Source organism: Hyla sarda, chromosome 12 (genome assembly GCF_029499605.1).
Source record: "Hyla sarda isolate aHylSar1 chromosome 12, aHylSar1.hap1, whole genome shotgun sequence".
Classification (NCBI taxonomy): Eukaryota; Metazoa; Chordata; class Amphibia; order Anura; family Hylidae; genus Hyla; species Hyla sarda.
Genome location: NC_079200.1, coordinates 64,965,152 through 64,989,139, shown reverse-complemented (window position 1 = coordinate 64,989,139; position 23,988 = coordinate 64,965,152). Strand labels below are relative to the sequence as shown.

The following is a 23,988-nucleotide window of genomic DNA, read 5'->3' as shown; positions in this document are numbered from 1 at the left end:
CTATCTGTTGTATCTCTTTATATTTTCTTTATATATACAACCCCTTTATTATTTTGTTTAATTTCTTTTATGTCTAATATGATAATGCATTAGAGCGTCACTGATTCTTACCATAAACCTAGTTTGCTATATTTACATTGTTCTGATACGTTTCATTATTAAGATGACGTCTTTGTACCTGACAATCCTACTGGAAGGATTAAGAAGGATTAAGATTTTTTAATAGAAGTAATTTACAAATCTGTTTAACTTTCTGGCACCAGATGATAAAAAAAAAAAAAGTTTTCCACCGGAGTACCCCTTTAATTCTTTGAGTGGAATTCTGCTGGGACTACATTCCATTGGCTGAATATCTGCACTATGGACGAGGCTATAGGCGATGTTCAGATGGTGGAATGTCCGCACAGACAGAGCATGCTGGTGCTAGGACCGCTCGGAAATGTGCTATCTCATAGACGGCAATGTAATTCGATGTGGACTCTATTTTTTTCTGCAGACTCAGGAATCAGGATTTTACAGGAACTTCCGTCGTGTGCACAGTGCAGCAGAACCCCATCAAAATCAATTGCTGCTGCGGTATGTCTGTGCGGGATTCTTCTGTGGAATTCCACACAGAAATTCAATTGTATGAACATAGCTTTATTGTGTGGACGAGTTTTAAGCACTTTAGAGACAAAAGTGGCGTGGCCTTCATGCACCAACATTACAGCATTTTCGTTTTAAATAAGCCAAGCGTTAATTTTTAACGTAATTTTTTCCCCTTAGTCCTGACAGCAGCACACAAATTTCCCACCCTGTCTCTTTTTGTTTATTCTTGCTATAAAGCACCTTTCCTGTAGGGGGGTGGTCTTTTATACGGGACTGTTAAAGGGGTTATCCAGGAAAAAACTTTTATATATATATATATATATATATATATATATATATATATATCAACTGGCTTCAGAAAGTTAAACAGATTTGTAAATTACTTCTATTTAAAAATCTTAATCCTTTCAGTACTTTTGAGCTGCTGAAGTTGAGTAGTTCTTTTCTGTTTAAGTGCTCTCTGATGACACCTGTCTCGAGAACTGTCCAGAGTAGAAGCAAATCCCCATAGCAAACCTCTTCTACTCTGTGCAGTTCCCTAGACAAGCAGAGATGTCAGCAGAGAGCACTGTTGCCAGACAGAAAAGAACAACTCAACTTCAGCAGTTGATAATTATTAGAAGGATTAAGATTTGTTAATAAAAGTAATTTACAAATCTGTTTAACTTTCTGGAGCCAGTTGATATATATATATATATATATATATATATATATATATATATATATAAGTTTTTTCCTGGAATACCCCTTTAATAAGTTTATTAAATACTTGTGTCTGGAAGTTAATAAATATTCCATCAGTTCTGCAGTTCTGCCTGCTTCACAGGGGAGAAACTCCCCATTTGAGTGCTCCAAGATGCAGCAATGCAAATCTGCTCAAAAGGAATTGACCTCTTCTCCGCAATGAGAGGAGGAGCCAAATCCTGAGCTACAAAATCTTCATGTATTGCCTCCTTGACCCATCTATTCAGAGAAGGTTTAGGGGCTTTAAGACCTTTGTTTTTACCTGAGAAAACAATGAAAAGGATCTTCTGAAGCTACTGGTCCTATTTATACAGTATAGATTTATAGAAGCCTAGAAATGTCTAAAGAATGCATAGCCTTTTCTTTGGGTGATGAAGGAGATGGACATAACACCGGTAAGAAATGATCTGGTTAATATTTGAAAAAGATGAGACTTTTGGAACAAAGGTTGGTAAGAATCTTAACAGAACCCTGTCCTGGAGAAGGAGAGTGTAAGGCTCAAAGGCCGACAAGACCTAAATTTCTCCAATCCTTTTGGCCGAAGTAATGGGCAAAAAAAATGTGACCTTTAAAGATAAAAATCTAAGGTCAACATTTTCCAGTGGTTCAAAGGGGACCATAACCCCCTAAGAACAATAGATAAATCCCACACAGGGATAGGTCTCAGAATGCTAGGTTTGAATCTCTCAGCTCTCTTAAGGAACCTCCTGATTAGGGGTTCTGGAGATAAAGATCTGCCCAAACGGGAAAAAAGAGCAGCAATTTGTACCTTTAAAGGGGATGGGCTAAGACTCTTGTCTAGGCCATCTTGCAGAAACTGTAGAATTGCAGAAAGAGGAGGATCTGAGACTACAACCTCTTTCACAGCACACTAAGGAAAATTTGGTTTACTCTGGCATTAGCTATTCACAGCAGCAAAGAACTGTCAGATTAAAGGTTCCTCTCTATGTATCACAGCAACTAAAAATAACCTTTTTCTAAAACATATATACTTTAATGATATGCTTTAAAATAAGAATAACTAAAGCAAAAAAAGAATAAACTATAATTAGTGACCTATAGGTGAATGAATATGTCAAAAAAAATATGGACTCTGCCCTGTAGTGCGCAATAGTTCTCAAGACCTCCACAGACAACGCTCCAGGCTGTCAGAGTGAGTTTCCTCAGATCTAGGTAGGGACCTGTGTCCTGATACACCAGGTCCTGCAATAGGGGAAAGTCTCTAATAAGACCCTCGGCTCATCTGCATGAGCTGGATGAACCATGACCTCTTCGGCCAGAAAGGTATGATGGCGATCACTGAGGTCTGGTCTTGTCTGATTTTCACCAATACCCCTGGTATCATGGAAATTGGAGGGAACATATAAGCCAGCCTGAACCTCCATGGAATGGACAGGGCATCTATCACCACTGGATTGTCCTTCTTGTACAGGGAGAAAAATCTGTCCAAGTTGGTATTCAGACAAGTCACCATTAGATCGATCTCTGGCATGCCCCACCAGTGTGTATCGTCATAAAGATGTCTCTGGAACTAGAAGATCATGGCTCAGACGATCTGCAACCATGTTGAGATCTCCCTTTATGTAAACCACTAATAGGTGAGTTTGATTGTCTTCTGCCTAAGAAAGAATTAATCCTGCCTCCTTGAGGAGATGCTGTACCTCCCTGTCTGTTGATGTAAGACACCATTGTCGTGTTGTCTGAGCGGACTTTCATAGCTTTTCCCTGAACAAGAGGCACAATGTTGTTAAGAGCCAATCAAACTGCTCTCAGTTCCCTCATGTTGGAAGAGAGAAGTCTTATCTGTTCTCTAAGTACCTTGTATAGGATCTTCCTCCAGATAGGCTCCCCAACCTAGAAGGGAGGTGTCTGTAGTCAACTTGATCCAACAAGGTTGAATCTAGGACTTCACATCTTATAGATTCCTCCACCACCTGAGGAAGGAACAGACTTCAGGAGACAAGGAGCATTTCCCTTCCAACCCCTAGGGGCTGCGATTCCATAATGCCAGAACTTCTTCTTGAAGAGGGCGAAGATGCCACAAGGCCCAAGGGAATGCATCTGACATATGGCCTAACATCTTTATCTGTCGAGGGACCATGAGAAACACTGCAGCTCTTACTACTGGATCCCGTCTTCCTGGAGAGAGGGTAATCTAAGAAGAGTTGATTATGAACCCTAGAAATCTAATGGACGTGGAAGGAAGGATTTCGAACTTTTCTTGATTCATCACCAAGCCCAAATGCTGGAAAAAAATATCCAGAGCCAGATGAAGAAGAGACTCTAAAATGTCTTGAGTGGTGTCTTTTTTAAGCTATTCGTCTAAGTAAGGTACGATCTCTAGGCCTCAAAGTCTGAGGGCTGTGATTACCGGCGCCACTGCTTTGGTGAAGGTGTTTGGAGCAGAAGAGATACCAAAGGGCAGTACTGCAAATTGGAGGTTCTTTACCAAACCTTTTATGGAGACAGTAATCCTTAACTACTTTCTGTGCGCAGGATAGATAGGAACATGAAGGTATGCTTCCTTCAGGTCTATCGTGATCCCCTGGTATTAGTATACTGACCACAGACTGAATGGTTTCCATTCTGAACTGTCTTTTCTTTATTAAGCGGTTTAAATAGTGGAGATCTATGATCATGCGCCAGTTGCCTGATGGTTTTGGAACCAGAAATATCAGGGAGTAGACTCCCAGCTCTGTCTGCAAGGGGGGAACTTCCTCTAATGCATGCTTTTGCATGTATTGAAGAACTGAGTTCTCAAGAACAGACTGTTTTGGCTGAGGATGAATGCTGGCAGGGAAAAACTTTATGGAGGTGAGAAATAAACGCTATTTTGTAACCTGACCTGTTCACTTCTAATAACACTGGAGGAAAACTGTAGAAAAGATCTTTGCCTTGAAGATCTGGGAGGGGGAAGAGTAGAGTCATAGGTCTGCTTTGAGTCCCACTCCACTTTTCTGATTCGACTGATGTCTCAGGAATCTAGAGGCCTTTGAGATCTACTGCCCCTTGATTGCTTAATGTTTGAAAAGGTATAACACATGAATACTTTTGATTCATGAAAACATATTTAAACAAACAAGTCTAAACCATTTTGACTCACACAACTATTTTCTTTAGCTCGGAGTTTGTGCGACACAATTGACTAGTGCGACACAAAAAACCGTGCGACAAAAAAAAAAGCCGAAATGTGCGACAGAATAGTAAATAAGCTGAGTGATTTCAATAAGTGATATTGAAATCACTCCAGAATAAACAATCCACTCTTAGTAAATGAGGGCCATTGTCAACAACCCAGGGACACAGCCAGAGAGGGCATCTGCTAGCTAAAGAAAGGGCCATAATTTTGGACAATAACTTAAAGGGGTATTCCGCCCATGGACATCTTATCCCCTATGCAAAGGAATGTTGGGTGCTGGAAGGCCAGGTGCTGCATGGAGATCACAGGGGGTCCCAGTGGTAGGCCCCCCGCAATCTCTGTGAGATGGAATTCAGTGCTGGGCTGCTGTTCCAATCTCAGAAACTTCTGAGTTTCCAGGACTGGAGACACGACATTACGCGATCAGACATCTTATCCCTCATCCTTTGGATAGGGGATAAGATGTCTATGGGCCAAATACTCCTTTAAGGTGTTGCTCAGCCCCATAGCACAAATAGTCTGCTGGGTCTTAAATTGATCCAGGATATCATCTCCAGAAACGCCACTGTCGAAGTTAGATTGCACATGTAGAAGACCGCCACAAACAAACTTTGCCACTACTGATGAGGCAATGGCCACAGAAGCCTAAGCGGAGGTGGCAGAATAATGAAGCCTCAGGGTACATTCAGCTCTTATGTCTAAGGGGTCCTGGAGGTTACTCTCATCATCAGAAGGAGCTGGAGTTCTTTTTGACAATTTAGCAATAGCCATGTCCACCTTCAGTGGTGGAATTCATAGTTCCGACTCTTTCTCTGTCAAAGGGAACATCAACTTCAATCTCTTTGTGAGAACTGGTGCTTTTTCAGGATGTTTCCACTTCACCTGCATAAGTTTTCTTAGAGACTCCTCCACTTTGAAGGCCCTTCACCCTCTAGTAGTGAATGCTGGAGCTTTCCCTTGACATCCTGATCCCTCGATCCCCAAGCTCTTTATATGACAGTGCACTCAGCCTATCACCGGCTGGGGCAGGACATCGGTGCGGCCGGCGATACGCTGACCGCAGTGTTAGGTTTCGAGCCTAAGAAGCATGAAGCCGAGCAGCACCGGAGGAACGGGACACTGATACCGGAGCAATCGGGAAACGTAGGAAGGTGTGTTAAAGTTTGTTTTTTTACTTTTTGCAGCCCAGGCACAGGGGAACTTAAAATATTACCCATAAACTCCTTACCCATATAATCATGTCCTAGACTGTAGGATCTGCAGGATTTGGGTGTGGGCGACAACTCGGACATCTATTGAACGGATAGGAGTCTGGTAAAGGTGTCCCAGAATCCGCACAAGTAAGATGTCTTCTCTTGGAAGCAGACTTACAAGGTTTGGTATGCGGATCACTAAAAGGAGGATCTTAAAAGAGATTAAAAAAATGGTGAGATAAAATCTAAAGGGGGTTACCGTACCACATGTACATGTTGTGTATTTGTTGATCTTCTCCCTTCCCCTTTTTACCTCCTATACACACCCTCCACCTCTTCTGTTTCTTATTACCCCACCTTTCTTTCTTTCTTTTTTCCTGGTTATTCGTGCCCCTAGTCTTTACCCCAGCTGTTCTGTGTTTATAGCAGGGTTCCATTATTATGAGTATTGCACCTGTTACTGTTAGTACATTACATAAGTACCATATTATGCTTTTCATAAATTACTGTTACACAGCTTGTGTTTTTTAAACTCAATAAAAAATGTTGTTTGGAAACATAGTTGGAAAGAAAGTATAAGCAGGCTCCTATATAGAAACCTGCATCCGTCCTGCTGTCTGCACAGGGCAGAAAAAAGCACCTTGCCTGTGGGAGGGGAGTCATTTATTGGGGACTGTTAATAATTTTATTAAATACTTGGGGCTAGAAATTAATAAATATTCTATTTGCCCTGCCAGCTTCACAGGGGAGAAACTTACCACTTGTGCTGCTGTTTAGGTTGAAAGGGAAGTAATAGTTAGCAAGAACTTAGATCTGTCAGCAGATATGCCAGTTTTATCAACCAAGTGATGCTTTGTCATAAATCTGGTGCATTTGAAGACTGTGAGTTTACACTAATAATGTGTAGTTTTATTGCTTTTGTTTATGTAGTGTTTTTCTATTAAAATCATATGATTTGTGGATTTTTCTTCAAGCATGTAAAAAATGCCACAAAATTGTATCACAAAGAATACAAACATTTACATACCGTAAGTGTTTTTTTTTTTTTTTTCAGGAGAAATAAAGCCAATGAAGGTCCATGGGAGAAGAGCTGTATCGATTTATAACTTGTGGTTAAGCTAGAAAGAGAGTAATGTTTCCTTTTAAGAGGCTGCAAGAAAGGGATCCAGTTAAGATTGTAAAATCATGTAGAATAATAACTACTCTTCGTTCACTGTCACTGATTATTCCAATGGCAACTCCAAATTCTATGTCAAAGAAGGGAACAACTCAGCTCACTTTCTTTTAGTATGAAATGCTCTTCAAACTGCTGAAAATAATGCAATAACTGCAAATACAAATGTTTTTAGCACAGAAAAATACTCTACTCAAAAGAAAACAGACCACAAAAGTCCTCGGCACCACAGATTCAGCAAATTGTCTTTGTTATCAGTCAAGTTTTTTTTGTTTTTTTTTACAAAGCAATAAACTATGCACCAAGGATTAACCAAGCCCAGTTAGGGACTCAGACACAAAGAGGAAATTTAACCTTTGTGACAGCAATTGGTAATAACTTGGTGCTAATGTATTCACCAGGCAGGAGAGGGCAGGAGAGGTGACATATGGGAAATGAGAAGGATTTTCATGGGAAACTGATCTTCCCTGTAGCAGACAAACCTTTTTGCAGCTTGTTCTTTGATTTGATGTACAGGACAAATGGCAGAAACCCAGCCTTTGGCCTTTGCTTTGGAGCAATCGATTCCCTGGGGTGCAAGGCAACCTCTCACACCAATTGAAGTTTGGAAGTCATGGAAAAAAAAGGGGGAGATTAGGCCGTAGGGATCAACAATAAGTCAATGTTGTTTCTCTGTGTGTTTTTAGGGGATAAAAAATTGTATGTGGGAAGCCTATTGCCTGAATTTGTGTGAGGGGCGGGAGTTTTCCACCCCCCAAAGGTTCAGGCAGGGCATCAAGTAGTTGTGGGTAGGGAGTATATAACGCCCCTGCTCCTACGGGAGGGGCATATGTGACGTTTTGCGGACGTCACGGTATCTGGCAGGGAGCAGCTGGCGTTTGAATCTCCCGCTACTTTTGTAGCTCGGATGGCCGCTCAAACTATCGGAGCTCGCGGTTTTCGAGTCCAGGTCAGGTGGCGCAGTCTTGGCATCCGTTGATAACACGCTGCCCACCACCAGCATGGTAAGGTATCGGGGGTGGTAGCGCTGCGGACCGGTTCGGCCCGCGGTGCTGGCAGTCTCGGCAGCCAGCAGGTTGTTTTCAGCTTTGGGTAAGCAATGTATATTATATCAGAATACCCTCCATTAGCAGCGGGGCCTCTATGTGCGCCATATGCTTCCTTCGTCACAGGAGAGCGTCCCTGGGGCTTATATGTGTTACTGCATGTTCCGCTTATAGGCCGGCATGTGTGCCTGTTGTTACGATGCGGGTTCGGGGCTATGTGTCCACAGCTGTCCCCTGCTCTGCAGGTGAACAGGAAGCGGAGCCTCCGTTAATTACTGAGGGGGGAAGGGGAGCCGTTAGAAGGGAGAAAGACAGTGTCATAGCATTAGTGATGTACATCTATACTCTATACACGGTAATTGGGACGGTTGTAGCATATTCAATAAGGGAGACTTACGCTCTTAGCATGCTGGACTCGCGCTCATTGCATGTCACGGGACTTACGTTAATAGCATATATTCAGGAATTACGCTCATAGAATTACACGGTACTTACATAGCACTCATGCAAAAAAAAAAAAAACCTGTGCAGCATTCAATATGGTACACACGGTTCATAGCTTTACACGGTACATGCACTCTTAGCGTTTATTCTGCACACAAGTGTTTAGCATCTATTCTGCATTCACGCATTTCTACTGTACTCTAAAAAAAAAACAATCCATTACAACACTTCCTGACGCATACCACAAACAGAGGTATTAAACTAATCAAATTCATTGAATTACCGTTTACAAGCATGTGGCATGGTGTCATATTGGTTAACACGCACATGACATTTATTCTGTTCATACATTCATGGCATTTAGGCTGTTCATATGGTCATGGCTTGTCATACCGTCCATACGCTCACGGCATTTACACTGTCCATACGCTCTCAGCATTCATACTGTTCATACGCTCATGCCTTTCTTTTACTCATGGCTTGGTATATAACCAAATCTTAAAGCTCCAGTGCACGAGCACCCTATGGGATGGGGACACGCGTGTCTGAGCAGAGAGGCAGAGGCGGGGGCAGGAGAAGCACCAGGTGAGTGACGGGACTGGGGCTCGCATGCAGGCGCGTCCCGCAATGCGAGTCCCTGCCCCGCCGGCAGCAGCAGGCAACGGGATCATGCGCTCATGGCCAGCTTGTGCGGTCGGAGTGCATAATGTAGCAACTACCTTAGGTCTGCCCAAGGTACATTATCTTGTTACAAATCTTTATGTCATCAGCCAAACGATACACCTTACCATGAAGACCTTCTGCAATATCACTAATAAAAATATTAACCCTTTAATGACCAAGGACGTATATTTACGTCCTTGGCCGACTCCGGCGAAATAACGCAGGGTCACGTGGTGACCCCGTGTCATATCGGGTCGGTCCCGGCATGTACCTGAAGCCAGGACCCGGGGCTAATAGCACGCGGCAGCGATCACGGTGCCGCACGCTATTAACCCTTTAGACGGGGCATTCAAAGTTGAACGCCGGGTCAAAAACTAAAGTGAAAGCTTCCCGGCTGCTCAGTGGGGCAATGAAAATGCGGTGTCCCGATCAGCTGGGACACGAGCGGAGGTCCTCTTACCTTCCCTGTGTGCCTTTGGCAATTGATTGCTCCAAGCCTGAGATGTAGGCTTGAGCAATCGACTGCCGATAACACTGATCAATGCAAAGCTATGGCTTTGTAGTGAACAGTGTATAAGATCAGTGTGTGCAGTGTTATAGCCCCCTATGGGAGCTATAACACTGCAAAATAAAAGTGTAAAAAAAAAGTTAATAAATGTCATTTAACCCTTTCCCTAATAAAAGTCCAAATCGCCCCCCTTTTCCCATAAAAAAAACCATGTAAATAAAAATAAATATAAACATATGTGGTATCGCCGCGTGCGTAAATGTCCGAACTATAAAAACATATCATTAATTAAACAGCAAGGTGAATGGCGTACGTGCAAAATAATTCCAAAGTCCAAAATAACGTATTTTTGGTCACTTTTTATATCATGAAAAAATGAATAAAAAGCAATCAAAACGTCCGATCAATACAAAAATGGTACCGCTAAAAACTTCAGATCAGGGCGCAAAAAATGAGCCCTCATACCGCAATGCAGTGGTCTCTAAAGTGTAGCCCTCCAGATGTTGCAAAACTGCAAATTCCAGCATATCCAAACAGCAAACAGCTGTCTTGGCATGCTGGGAGTTGTAGTTGCGTACCTCCAGCTGTTGCATAACTACATTTCCCAGCATGCCCTACGGCGATCAGTATATGCTGGGAGTTGTAGTTTTGCAACAGTTGGAGGCACACTGGTTGGAAAATACTGAGTTAGGCAATAGAACTTAACTGAAGGTTTTCCAATCAGTGTGCCTCCAGCTGTTGCAAAAGTACAACTCCCAGCATGCACGGTCTGTCAGTGCATGCTGGGAGTTGAAGTTTTGAAACAGCTGGAGGTTTGCCCCCCCCCCCCCCCATGTGAATGTACAGGGTACATTCACATGGGCAGGTTTACAGTAAGTTTCCTTCTTCAAGTTTGGGCTGTGGCAAATTTTTCGCCGCAGCGAAAACTCATAGCGGGAAACTCAACGTAACACCTGCCAGTGTAAATGTACCCTAAAAACACTACACTACACTAACACACAATAAAGGGTAAAACACTACATATACACCCCCTTACACTGTCCCCCCCCAATAAAGATGAAAAACGTATTGTACGGCAGTGTTTCCAAAACAGAGCCACCAGCTGTTGCATAACAACAACTCCCAGCATTTCCGGACAGCCACTGACTGTCCAGGCATGCTGATAGTTTAGCAACAGCTGGAGGCACCCTGTTTGGGAATCACTGGCGTAGAATACTCCTATGTCCACCCCTATGCAATCCCTAATGTAGTCCTCAAATGCGCATGGCGCCCTCTCACTTCGGAGCCCTGTCGTATTTCAAGGAAACAGTTTAGGGTCACATATAGGGTATTTCCGTACTCGGGAGAAATTGCACTACAAATCTTGGGGGGCTTTTTCTCCTTTTACCCCTTATGCAAAGAAAAAGTTGGGGGCTACACCAGGCTGTTAGTGTAAAAAAATTTACATTTTTACACTAACATGCTGGTGTTGCCCCATAATTTTTATTTTCACAAGCGGTAAAAGCAAAAAAAGACCCCCCAAATTTGTAACGCAATTTCTCGTGTGTACGGAAATACTCCATATGTGGGCGTAAAATGCTCTGCGGACGCACAACAAGGCTCAGGAGTGAGAACACACCATGTACATTTGAGGCCTAAATTGGTGATTTGCACAGGGGTGGCTGATTTTAAAGCGGATCTGATATATATGCAAAAAAATAAATACCCACATGTGACCCCATTTTGGAAACTACATCCCTCAAAGAACATAACAAGGGGTATAGTAAGCCTTAACACCCCACAGGTGTTTGACGAATTTTCATTAAAGTTGGATGGGAAAATGAAAAAAAAAAATGTTTTTCACTAAAATGCTGATGTTACCCTAAATTTTTCATTTTCTCAAGGGAAAATAGGAAAAAAGCCCCCCAAAATTTGGAACCCCATTTCTTCTGAGTAAGAAAATACCCCATATGTGGATGTAAAGTGCTCTGCTGGCGCACTACAATGGTCAGAAGAGAAGGAGCGCCATTGGGCTTTTGAAGATAGAATTTGTCCGGAATTGAAGGCCACGTGTTTACAAAGCCCCCATAGTGCCAGAACAATGGACCCCCCCCCCACATGTGACCCCATTTTGTAAACTACACCCCTCACATAATGTAATAAGGGGTGCAGTGAGCATTTATGCCCCACAGGTGTCTGGCAGATTTTTGGAACAGTGATCCCTTAACAGCCAACTGTTCCAAAAATCTGTAAAACTCTAGTTGGGTGTAAATACTCACTGCACCCCTTATTAAATTCTGTGAGGGGTGTAGTTTCCAAAATGGGGTCACATGTGGGGGGGTCCACTGTTCTGGCACCACGGGTGGCTTTGTAAACACACATGGCCCCTGACTTCCATTCCAAACAAATTCTCTTTTCAAAAGCTCAATGACGCTTCTCCTCTTCTGAGCATTGTAGTGCTCAGAAGAAAAGGGGTTACAAATTTTCGGGGTCATTTTCTCCTATTACCCCTTGTAAAAATCTAAAAGGAAAGCAGAAGGTGCTCCATGTGCGGGATCAGCAGGTCAGGTCCATAGGGAAATGATCTATCCCACGCCGCTTACCAGAGTTGGTTGTGTGCACACACACAACAATGGGAAGCGCCTGTAAATGCTTGTGTCCTCATCCGCAGCCCTCCTCAGAGGCAGTAGATAAGCAATTTGACCGTGTGGTAGGAGATGTCGGCGCTGGATGAAGGAACCAGGAGGAGTGCAGCATAAAATCAAGCTGGGTTTATTAGATGCAACGCGTTTTGCTGCGCATGCGCAGCTTCATCAGCGAAATGCGCAGCGAAACGCGTTGCATCTAATAAACCCAGCTTGATTTTATGCTGCACTCCTCCTGGTTCCTTCATCCAGCACCGACATCTCCTACCACAAGGTCAAATTGCTTATCTACTGCCCTTGTAAAAATGTAAAATTTGGGGGAAAAACTGCATTTTAGTGAAAATTTTTTTTTTTCATTTACACATCCAACTTTAACAAAAAATCAAACACCTGTGAGGTGTTAAGGCTCGCTGTACCCCTTGTTACGTTCCTTAAGGGGTGTAGTTTCCAAAATAGTATGCCATATGTTTTTGTTTTTTTGCTGTTCTGGCACCACAGGGGCTTCCTAAATGCGACATGCCCCCCAAAAACCATTTCAGCAAAATTTGCTTTCCAAAAGCCAGATATGACTCCTTCTCTTCTGAGCATTGTAGTTCGCCCGCAGAGCATTTTACGTCCTAACATCGGGTATTTCCATACTCAGAAGAGATGGGGTTACAAATTTTGGGGGGCATTTTCTCCCATTACCCTTTGTAAAAATGGTAAATTTAGGGAAAAAACTGCACTGCACATTCGACTTTAACGAAAAATCTTCAAACACCTGTGGGGTGTTAAGGCTCACAGGACCCCTTGTTACGTGCCTTGTGGGGTGTAGTTTCCAAAATGGTATGCCATGTAGTGTTTTCTGCTGTTCTGGCACCATAGGGGCTTCCTAAATGTGACATGCCACCCAAAAACCTTTTCAGCTAAATTCACTTTCCAAAATCCCATTGTCGCTCCTTCCCTTCTGAGCCCTCTACTGCGCCCGCCGAACACTTTACATACACATATGAGGTATTTCATATTAAATGACCCGATCTTCCGGCTGCATTTCATGAACTATTTTCTTCCGTACTATCTTCTGTCACAAAATAACGTCCATTATCAATAACGGACTATAATGGATTAAATCGGATATTAGAAAAATCCCATAGACTATAATGGGATTTTCTAACGGACGTATAGGATTTGGTTACTGCCGGTGACAGCCGATTTTAGGATGGAACTAGCGATGGAACTTGCTAAACGGAGTAATTTGCTAGTGTGAAAGAAGCCTTAGGACATATAATACTGTTCCTCATAAATTTCACGCAAATCTGTGAATAAAAAAAACAGAACATTAAGGCCGTGCTGAAGTATGGGCCAGGCTCGTAGATTCCTATGGCTGCTGTAGATCAGTGAGAAAGGCTGCTGCATGAGAACATTACCAGTTACAGAAACGCCAAGGCACGTATGACATTCTGAATGGAAGCAAATAAGGGCAAATAGTGGGAATTTATCAATACCAGATAACTGACGTGAAAAAGTTACAAATGTTTGCACAGTGTTCTCATTTTAGGTGAAAAAGTTGCCAACTTTTTCAAAAATATAAATAGATTTTTTTTTAAATATGTGCTTTTTTTTTGTCAAACCCCTACACAAAAACCATTGATAAATGCCCCTCAATGTCTTCTTAAGATGCAAAAACGCAATGGCAGCTATGGCACTAATACTTTTAGGGTGGCATCCCTCTAACAGAGCCTAAGATAGGCTACTACAGAGCTGAACACGACCTTTCAGTCACAAGTGAACAGAATAATATGGTATGTGTAGTTTCTCGTAGACACTGTCGTTTTGGCTTCGTGTATCTCCGAATCCATCTCCATGACAGGACTCCGCTCAGACCCTGAAGAGTTTCCCGCCCACAGAGCGCCCGCATCAAATGGCCATCACAAGGCAAATGTCGGCGCATGAGCAGTTAGGAGGGCGGTGTTTCGGTGGAGTCCCGCCCAGCTCATTAGCCTGTCTGGTGACGTAAGGTGCGGTCAGGTGGTTGTGTGTTTACAGCAGGAGGTGAGCGAGTGTGGGAAGCGCGTCACTACCGAGCACCGACTGCAGCCTCGGCCTCTCTCCGGGCCGTACTGAGGTAACACGCCGTGTACACTCCTGCAACCCCGGGAGCGCCGCGTGTGTGGAAGCAGCACAGGGGCAAACTCTAGACTCAGGCCCGCTATGTAGCGCCCCACTCAGTCTGGGCTTGGAGCTATGCCGCTTCTCTCCTGCAGAGGGCGCTTTAGGGTAACTAACTCATAGTAGTTCATTATATCACCCACCAGCCGACGTGATTCCTCTTGTATCCTGCAGGGGGAGCTTTATCTCTGTACAGCATATTGTGACGCATATCTCTGGTGGTGCTGGGTGTGAAGGTATGTCATAGTGTGCAGTGCCTCTTGCATCCTGCGGGGGGCGTATTGTGAGACTCTACAGCTCTCCAGTAGGTGCCTTGTCTTGCTCCCTGTATTTGTGTATTATGGGGCATTGCAGTGTGAGCTATTGCATCGCTGCTATTTGTGTTGTCTTAACACGCCCCCTACAGGGAATTAAATACCAGGCATTACCAATGCTGCAGGGAGAGTCTGCAAGGCTTGCTTCTTTTTTATTTTTATATTTTTTTTTATCCTAGTGTCCAGTAGGGGGCACTACACAGTGCTGCATAGTGCAGGGTGAGCCTATACTGCTGTCCAGTATGTGTATTGTCTTCTCTATGAAGATCCTTGCCAGGGGTGCCTTAGGGACATGCTACATACATAGTGCTGGGTGACCCTATACCAGGGTTTCCCAACCAGGGTGCCCCCAGCTGTTGCAAAACTACATCTCCCAGTATGCCCAGACAGCCGAAGGCTGTCTGGGCATACTGGGAGATGTAGTTTTGGAACAGCTGGAGGCACCCTGGTTGGGAAACGCTGCCCTATACTGCTCTTAGACCTGAGCTTGTTTTACCCTAAAGTGTCCTGCAGGGGGAGACTATACACCACTCTGATGTGTTGACTTATTCTTAGTGCCATATGGGGCATTGTACAGCACTTAGGTCTGAGCCTGTACTAGAGCCCTGCACAGGACACATTTATTTATTTTTAATATTATTATTCCTGCTCCCTGTGAATTTCTTACCATTTCCTTCTCCAGCACACAGCCTATAGTCTAGTTCTAAAGTGATAAAGCTGAAGACAGCTGAACACTATTCTTCAGCTTTTCCAGGTACCTGAATGGCACATCTGCTTAGTACAGAAACCTACATGGTTGCTAGTAATTTACAGGGGCTATTATGAGTTCTAAAGTTTACCTGTGCAAAAAAGTGATACTGCTATAAGTGGCTATGCTGTTTAGAAGCATAGAAAAGCAAGGTGGGGATATCTCACCTAGCTTTTTCATGCTCCTGAATGGCTTATCTGCTTATTTAGGTATCACTTAATGCACACATAAAGGGGTATTTATTTTTTTTTTTTTAATCAACAGGTGCCAGAAAGTTAAACAGATTTGTAAAATTACTTCTATTAAAAAATTGTAACCCTTCCAGTACTTATTAGCTGCTGAATACTACAGAGGAAATTCTTTTCTTTTTGGAACACAGAGCTCTCTGCTGACATCATGAGCACAGTGCTCTCTGCTGACGTCTCTGTCCATTTTAGGAACTTTCCAGAGTAGAAGAAAATCCCCATAGCAAACATATGCTGCTCTGGACAGTTCCTAAAATGGACAGAGATGTCAGCAGAGAGCACTGTGCTCATGATGTCAGCAGAGAGCTCTGTGTTCCAAAAAGAAAATAATTTCCTCTGTAGTATTCAGCAGCTAATAAGTACAAGAAGGATTAAGATTTTTTAATAGAAGTCATTTACAAATCTGTTTAACTTTCTAGCATCAGTTGATTTAAAAATTAAAAGTTTTCCACTGGAGTACCTGGAGTACCTCTTTTAAAGGAAAACTGTCACTTGAATTCTCCTGCACTATCCACAGGTACTGGTGGATAGTGCGGGAGACTCTGATTAAAATGAGCCCTACCTTGTCCGGATCTGCGCCGCCGTTCTCCCGTAATTGTAGTTTTATTATCTGTTGAAATCTTCCTGTAACTGGCACGGGCGGGGCTTCGGCGCTTAACTGGCACTGACGTCAGCGTCGCTTATGAGTATTCATTCAGCCGAGAAGAGCCTGCCCCCTTTCAAATAAGCAGCGGGAAACCCGCAAATCCGACCGTGTGAACGTACCTCTAATATGGAAGGGGTTAATGGGTGTTTTTAACATAATTTTTTTTATTTTATTTAGGAGGAATCATTTAGATTCCTCATACAGATCAATGCAGTTCTATGGAACTCCAAGGCAGGCTCAATCAAATGCAGATCTATGGGGGCAGCCATGGATGCAGAGGTAAGCCCTCTGGCTGCGGGGGGCGATCCACCCCTCTAGACCACCAGGGATGGTTAAAAGATCCCTTTAGACACTGCTGTCATCTTTGACAGCGGTGATCCTAAAGGGTTAATAGCCATCCGCAGCGATTGTGACGGAAGATAGTAACGGGAAAAATAGTGCTCCCGTTACTATCTTAAGTCACAAAATAACATCCGTTATTAATAACGGGTTAAAACGGCTATTAGAAAAATCCCATAGACTATAATGGGATTTTCTAGCTGCCGTATAAGATTTTGTAACTAACGTTTTCAGCAGATTTTCAGACGTAACTTCAAACAGATCTTTAACCTCTTGGGGACGGAGCCCATTATAACCCTAAGGACGGGAGCATTTTTTGCAATTCTGACCACTGTCACTTTAAGCATTAATAACTCTGGAATGCTTTTACTTTTCATTCTGATTCCGAGATTGTTTTTTCGTGACATATTCTACTTTATTTTAGTGGTAAATTTTTGTCGATACTTGCATCATTTCTTGGTGAAAAATTCCAAAATTTGATGAAAATTTTGCATTTTTCTAACTTTGAATCTCTCTGCTTGTAAGGAAAATAAACATTCTAAATAAATAATATTTTGATTCACATATACAATATGTCTGCTTTATGTTTGCATCATAAAGTTAGGGTGGGTTCACACTACGTTTTGTCCCATACGGGAGCGCATACGGCAGGAGGGAGGGAGCGCCGTATGCGCTTTTACAACCGGACCTAAAACCGTGGTTGACCACGGTTTTAGGTCCGGTTGTCAAAGCGCATACGGCGCAAAAATGAGCCGACCAGACCGAACGTTTCACTCCGGTCGGCTCATTGAAGTGAATGGCATACGGGAGCGCATACGGTCACATACGGGAGCGCGAGGTTTTAGCTCCCTCCTGCCGTATGCGCTCCCGTATGGGACAAAACGTAGTGTGAACCCAGCCTTAACATGTTTTTACTTTTGGAAAACACCAGAGGGCTTCAAAGTTCAGAAGCAATTTTCAAATTTTTCACAAAATTTTCAAAATCGGAATTTTTTAGGGGCCAGTTCAGTTTTGAAGTGGATTTGAAGGGCCTTCATATTAGAAATATCCCATAAATGACCCCATTATAAAAACTGCACCCCTCAAAGTATTCAAAATGATATTCAGTAAGTTTGTTAACCCTTTAGGTGTTTCACAGGAATAGCAGCAAAGTGAAGGAGAAAATTCAAAATCTTAATTTTTTACACTCTCATGTTCTTGTAGACCCAGTTTTTGAAATTTTACAAGGGGTAAAAGGAGAAAAAGCCCCCCAAAATTTGTAACCCAATTTCTCTCGAGTATGGAAATACCTCATGTGTATGTCAAGTGTTCGGCGGGCGCAGTAGAGGGCTCAGAAGGGAAGGAGCGACAATGGGATTTTGGAGAGTGAATTTTGCTGAAATGGTTTTTGGGGGCATGTCGCATTTAGGAAGCCCCTATGGTGCCAGAACAGCAAAAAAACAAAACAAAACACATGGCATACCATTTTGGAAACTACACCCCTCAAGGCACGTAACAAGGGGTCAGGTGAGCCTTAACACCCCACAGGTGTTTGACGATTTTTTTCTTCGGATGTGTAAATGAAGAAGCAAATGTTTTCACTAAAGTGCAGGTTTTTTTCCCCAAATTTACCATTTCTACAAAGGGTAATGGGAGAAAAATCCCCCCAAAATTTGTTAGGCAATTTCTCCCGAGTACGGAGATGCCTTGAAATACGACAGGGCTCTGAAGTGAGAGAGCGCCATGCGCATTTGAGGCCTGAATAAGGAATTTGCAGTAGGGATGGACCCGATTACAAGGATGGGGCTTGTCTCCACCAAAACCCTACAGCAGTGTCTCCCACAGGGTGCCTCCAGCTGTTGCAAGACTCCCAGCCTGCCAGGACAGTCTATGGCTGTCCGGCAACACTGGGAGTTGTGGTTTTGCCACAGCTGGAGGCGCCGTTTAGGAAACACTGCCGTATGAGACGTCTTTCATTTTTATTGGGGGGGGGGTGCGACATGTAAGGGGGTGTATGTGTAGTGTTTTACTTTTTATTATTTGTTAGTGTAGTGTAGTGTTTTTAGGGTACATTCACACAGGCGGGGGTTCACAGTAAGTTTCCTTGAAGGAAACCCACTGTAAACCCGCCCGTGTGAATGTACCCTGTACATTCACATGGGGGGGCGCCCCAAGGGAGGGGGCACCCCAAACCTTCAGCTGGGGCAAAATGACAACTCCCAGAATGCAATGACAGACCGTACATGCTGGGAGTTGTAGTTTTACAACAGCTGTAGGCACCCTGGTGGGGAACCACTGAGTTAGAAAACAGACTCTAGCTCAGTGATTCCAACCCATGTGCCTCCAGCTGTTGCAAGACTACAACTCCCAGCATGTACGGTCTGTCAGTGCACTCTGGGAGTTGTAGTTTTGCAACAGCTGGAGGCACACGGGTTGGAATCACTGAGTTAGGAAACAGACTCTAGCTCAGTGTTTCCCAACCAGTGTGCCTACAGCTGTTGCCCGTACAGTCAGGGATGCTGGGCGTGTAGTTCTGCAATATCTGGCCCTTCAGATGTTGCCGAACTACAACTCCCAGCATGCCTGGACAGTCTGGGCATGCTAGGAGTTGTAGTTATGCAACAACTGGGGAAGAACAGTGGTCTCCAAACTGTAGCCCTCCAGATGTTGCAAAACTACAACTGCAAGCATGCCCAGACTGTCCAGGCATGCTGGGAGTTGTAGTTCTGCAACATCTGAAGAGCCAGATATTGCAGAACAACACGCCCAGCATCCCTGACTGTCTGGGCATGCTGGGAGTTGTAGTTTTGAAACATCTGGAGGGCTACAGTTTGGAGACCACCATATAGTGGTCTCCAAACTGTGCCACTTCAGATGTTGCAAAACTACAACTCCCAGCATGCCCAGACAGTCAGTGCATGCTGGGAGTTGTAGTTTTGCAACATCTGGAGGACCACAATTTAGAGACCACTACAGTGGTCTCCAAACTGTGACCCTCCAGATGTTGCAAAACTACAACTCCCAGCATGCCCAGACAGCCTTTGGCTGTGTGGGCATGCTGGGAGTTGTAGTTTTGCTGCTTTTAGAAGGCCACAGTGAAGATCACTTATCGCGATCTTCACTGCAGCCTTTCTGCCGCACTTTCCGTCCGTCGCTCTTCCGCCTGCCACCGCTGCTCCTGGATGCCGCCGCCGGGGTCATGTCCCCCCACTCGCCGCCCGTGTTCCCCCCGCTCTGTACCGACTTTAATCGGTGCGCAGAGCGGGCGGAAATGAACTGTAACCCCCCGCCCCCCTCCTGCCATTGGTGGTCAGCCTGACCGACCAATGGCAGGGGATTGAAGGGGGTGGCTACATTGCCACCCCGCTCCTATGCTTTAGGCTGGTCGGAGCTGTCTCTGACAGCTCCGAGCAGTCTTATTTTCCGGGAGATCGGGTCACCAGTGACCCGATTTGCCTGGATCGCGGCAAATGGCAGGTCTGAATTGACCTGCGATTTGCTGTGATCGCCGATATGGGCGGGGTCTCAGGACCCCCCCTAGGCATTGTCACGGGATGCCTGCTGATAAATATCAGCAGGCATCCTGGTCCGATCACCGCCCGGCGAGCGGCAGTGATCGGAAATACGGAGGGTGTATGGATACGCCCTCCATCCTTAAGTGACGGGACGCGAGGGCGTATGCATACGCCCTTCGTCCCCAAGGAGTTAAAACAAAGGAATTTTGTAGTGTGAAAGGGGCCTTAACCCCTTAAGGACTCGGGGTTTTTCCGTTTTTGCACTTTAGTTTTTTCCTCCTTACCTTTTAAAAACCATAACCCTTTCAATTTTCCACCTAAAAATCCATATTATGGCTTATTTTTTGCGTCGCCAATTCTACTTTGCAGTGACATCAGTCATTTTACCCAAAAATTCACGACGAAACGAAAAAAAAAAATCATTGTGCGACAAAATCAAAGAAAAAACGCCATTTTGTAACTTTTGGGGGCTTCCGTTTCTACGCAGTGCATATTTCGGTAAAAATGATACCTTATCATTATTCTGTAGGTCCATACGGTTAAAATGATACCCTACTTATATAGGTTGGATATTGTCGGACTTCTTGAAGAAATCATAACTACATGCAGGAAAATGTATACGTTTAAAAATGTCCTCTTCTGACCCCTATAACTTTTTTATTTTTCCACGTACAGGGCGGTATGAGGGCTAATTTTTTGCGCCGTGATCTGAAGTTTTTATCGGTAAGATTTTTGTTTTGATCACTTTTTATTCATTTTTTATTCATTTTCTTTTATTTTCTAATTTTATAAAAAGTGACCAAAAAACGCTTTTTTGGACTTTAGAATTTTTTTACGTGTACGCCATTGACCGTGTGGTTTAATTAATGATATATTTTTATAGTTCGGACATTTAGGCACGCGGCGATACCACATGTTTATTTTTATTTACAGTTTTTTTTTTTTTTTTTTTTTTTTCTTTTTAATGGGGGGAAAAGGGGGGTGATTCAAACTTTTATTAGGGAAGGGGTTAAATGACCTTTATTAACACTTTTCTAAACTTTTTTTTTGCAGTGTTATAGGTCCCATAGGGACCGCCGCTTCTAAAGGGTTAATACCGCACATCGCCGCAATCGGCGATGTGTGGTATTAGCCGCGGGTCCCGGCCGTTGATGAGCGCCGGGACCGACGCAATGTGATGCAGGGTCGCTTCATATCGGGGGGAGCCAGCGCAGGACGTAAATATACGTCCTGCGTCGTTAAAGGGGTTATCCACGAAAACTTTATTTATTTTTTTTAAATCAACTGGCTCTAGAAAGCTAAACAGATTTGTAAATTACTTCTATTAAAAAATCTAAATCCTTTCAGTATTTATGAGCTTCTGAAGTTAAGGTTGTTCTTTTCTGTCTAAGTCCTCTCTGATGACACGTGTCTCGGGAACTGCCCAGTTTAGAAGCAAATCCCCATAGCAAACCTCTTCTAAACTGGGTGGTTCCCGAAACACGTCATCAGAGAGGATTTAGACAGAAAAGAACAACCTTAACTTCAGAAGCTCATAAGTACTGAAAGGATTTAGATTTAGTAGAAGTAATTTACAAATCTGTTTAATCTGTTTAACATTCTGGAGCCAGTTGATATATATATTCCTGGATAACCCCTTTAACCTGTTAAGGATGAAACGGGCTTGGATAGTGAGGGGGTTTCATTCTTCCTACTCTTCTTCGGCAAGGGGGGTTTCTGTTCTAGTGACTAAATCTCTTCCTATAGTGATAGATCAAGTAGCATGTGATCATTTTGGCAGGTTTGTGATAATTCAGTGTTCCCTGCATGCGGCACATTTTCTATTTTATTTTTTTTTTTTTCTATGTTCCTCCTCCCTTTCAGTTGGATGTCTTGGATAGTGTGGTTTCTAAATTACTAACTTTTCCTTCTCTCCCTGTATTATTCGTAGGAGATTTCGACGCAGTCCCAGATCCAACGGTCGATCGCACTTGAGCAGCTGACCCGGGATCCGCTAGACTGATTGATTGCTGTTTGAAATGATCATTTACTGAGGTTTGGCACTGGAAGCATCCGTCTGACCGGGTGTTTTTAATTTTTTTCAGCGGTCCATAAGACATTTTCTAGAATTGACCTCGCTTACGCTTCCTCAGATCTTCTGCCGTTGTTGAGCGATGTCAGATATACCACTAGTGGGATCTCTGATCATTCGGCCCTCTTAATATCTTTGTGTCTAGGCCCACACCTCTCCTCCAGACTCTGGCGGATGCACCCTGGCTGGCTTCGGGAGGAGGTGGTGTCGGCATCCCTGTTAGAGGCTCACAATTGTTTCTGGGAGCACAATTCTTCTCATGCGGATAAATTGGTTCAGTGGGGTGCATATAAGGCGCATGTCAGGGGAGCCTTTATGGTGGGAGTGTCGGGGCAGAGGAGGTTATGTGCCGCTAGGGAAATCTCTCTACAGTCAGAGATTGGCATTCTGGAGGCAGAGGTGGTGAGCGATCCTAATCCTGATGATGAACGTAAATGGTTGGTAGCTCAAAGGACACTGCTGATACTACAGAAGAAACGCATTCAAAAGAGATTGGTGGATAGAGAAGCTGCTATATTTGAATTTGGGGACAAAAACGGTAGACTGTTGGCGTACTTGGCGAGGGAGAGTAGATCGATGGCTGCCATACCATGTATTCGAGGGCCTGTTGGGGTGTTGGAGTCAGATCCTATTGTCATTAATACTGTGTTTAAAGACTTTTATAGCAATCTCTACACCTCTCAGCAGTCAGGTATACCGGAAGGCTTAGTACCTTTTTTTTGAAGGGCTTGCCTCTTACCCCACTGACCTTGGCCCAGGCTGAAGCTCTGGATGCCCCGATATCGGGTGAGGAGATTGCTATGGCTATTTCTTCCCTTCAGAACGGAAAAACCCCAGGGTTAGATGGAATGATTGGGGACTGGTATAGGGCGAACGAGGAGCGGCTCATACCTATTTTGCAACAGTTATTTAGTGTAATTTTGGAGTCTGGGAGACTTCCAGATTCCATGAGGGAGGCCCTGATTGTGGTCCTTCCCAAACCAGGAAAGGATCCTTTGCCTGACTCATATAGACCCATCTCGCTCCTAAATGTAGATATCAAACTCCTGGCAGAAAGGTTATAGCTGCTGTCGTTCATCCCGGGTAGGGCTACAGACGTTAATGTGCAACGTTTACATCTGAATATAGCGGACGCAGAAGGTGACAACTCTGTGGGTTATGTGGTTAGCCTAGATATATGCAAGGCCTTTGATTCAGTAGAATGGATGTATATTTGGGGGGTCTTGGGAGTTCATGGGTTTGGTCCCCGGTTTCCGCATACTTTATGATAACCCGAGAGCTAGGGTTCGCACTAATTTGGAAGTGTCAGAGTCCTTCCAACTGGGCATGGGAACAAGACAGGGTTGCCAGCTGTCCCCGTTCTTATTTGCACTAGCGGTAGAGCCGCTGGCGGCGGGTATTCGCCAATCTGTGGGAATTAGGGGCTTGCCTAGGGGGTCTATTGAAGAGAGTCTCTGTATGCTGACGACACTCTGGTTTATCTAGCTGATACTGGGGACTCCCTCAATTCTCTGTATGTTCTCCTTGATAAGTTCAGTTCCCTCTCAGGGTTGAGGGTCAACTGGAGCAAATCCTCACTCATGCCTTTGGCGGGGGGATCGGTGACTGTTCCTTCCTCCCTTCAGGGGTTACAGGTGGTGTCCCAGTTCAGGTACCTGGGGGTGGAGGTGTCAGCCCGTATATCAGACTACATGAGGTTGAATCTGACTCCAGTTCTGGACATAGTTGATACAAAGCTACGGGCGTGGAATTCCCTGCCCTTGTCTCTAATGGGTAGAATTAATGTTTTTAAAATGATCTATTTACCTAAGTTTTTGTATCTCTTCCACCTCTCCCCTGTAGTTCCCCACCCCTAAGAAA

At 44.0% G+C, this 23,988-nt stretch overlaps 1 protein-coding gene across 7 annotated transcripts in view; it reads left to right on the top strand.

The window, feature by feature from the left end:
• Window positions 1–14,078: 14,078 nt before the first annotated feature.
• Window positions 14,079–23,988, top strand: part of PCMTD2 (protein-L-isoaspartate (D-aspartate) O-methyltransferase domain containing 2) — a 40,051-nt gene continuing 30,141 nt past the window's right edge. Inside the window, exons 1-2 of one of the 7 annotated variants that reach the window (XM_056548352.1) lie at window positions 14,079–14,227; window positions 21,988–22,091. The gene's annotated coding sequence lies outside the window, so the exon portion shown is untranslated. The other 6 variants (XM_056548355.1, XM_056548353.1, XM_056548356.1 and 3 more) reach the window with 6 other exon arrangements.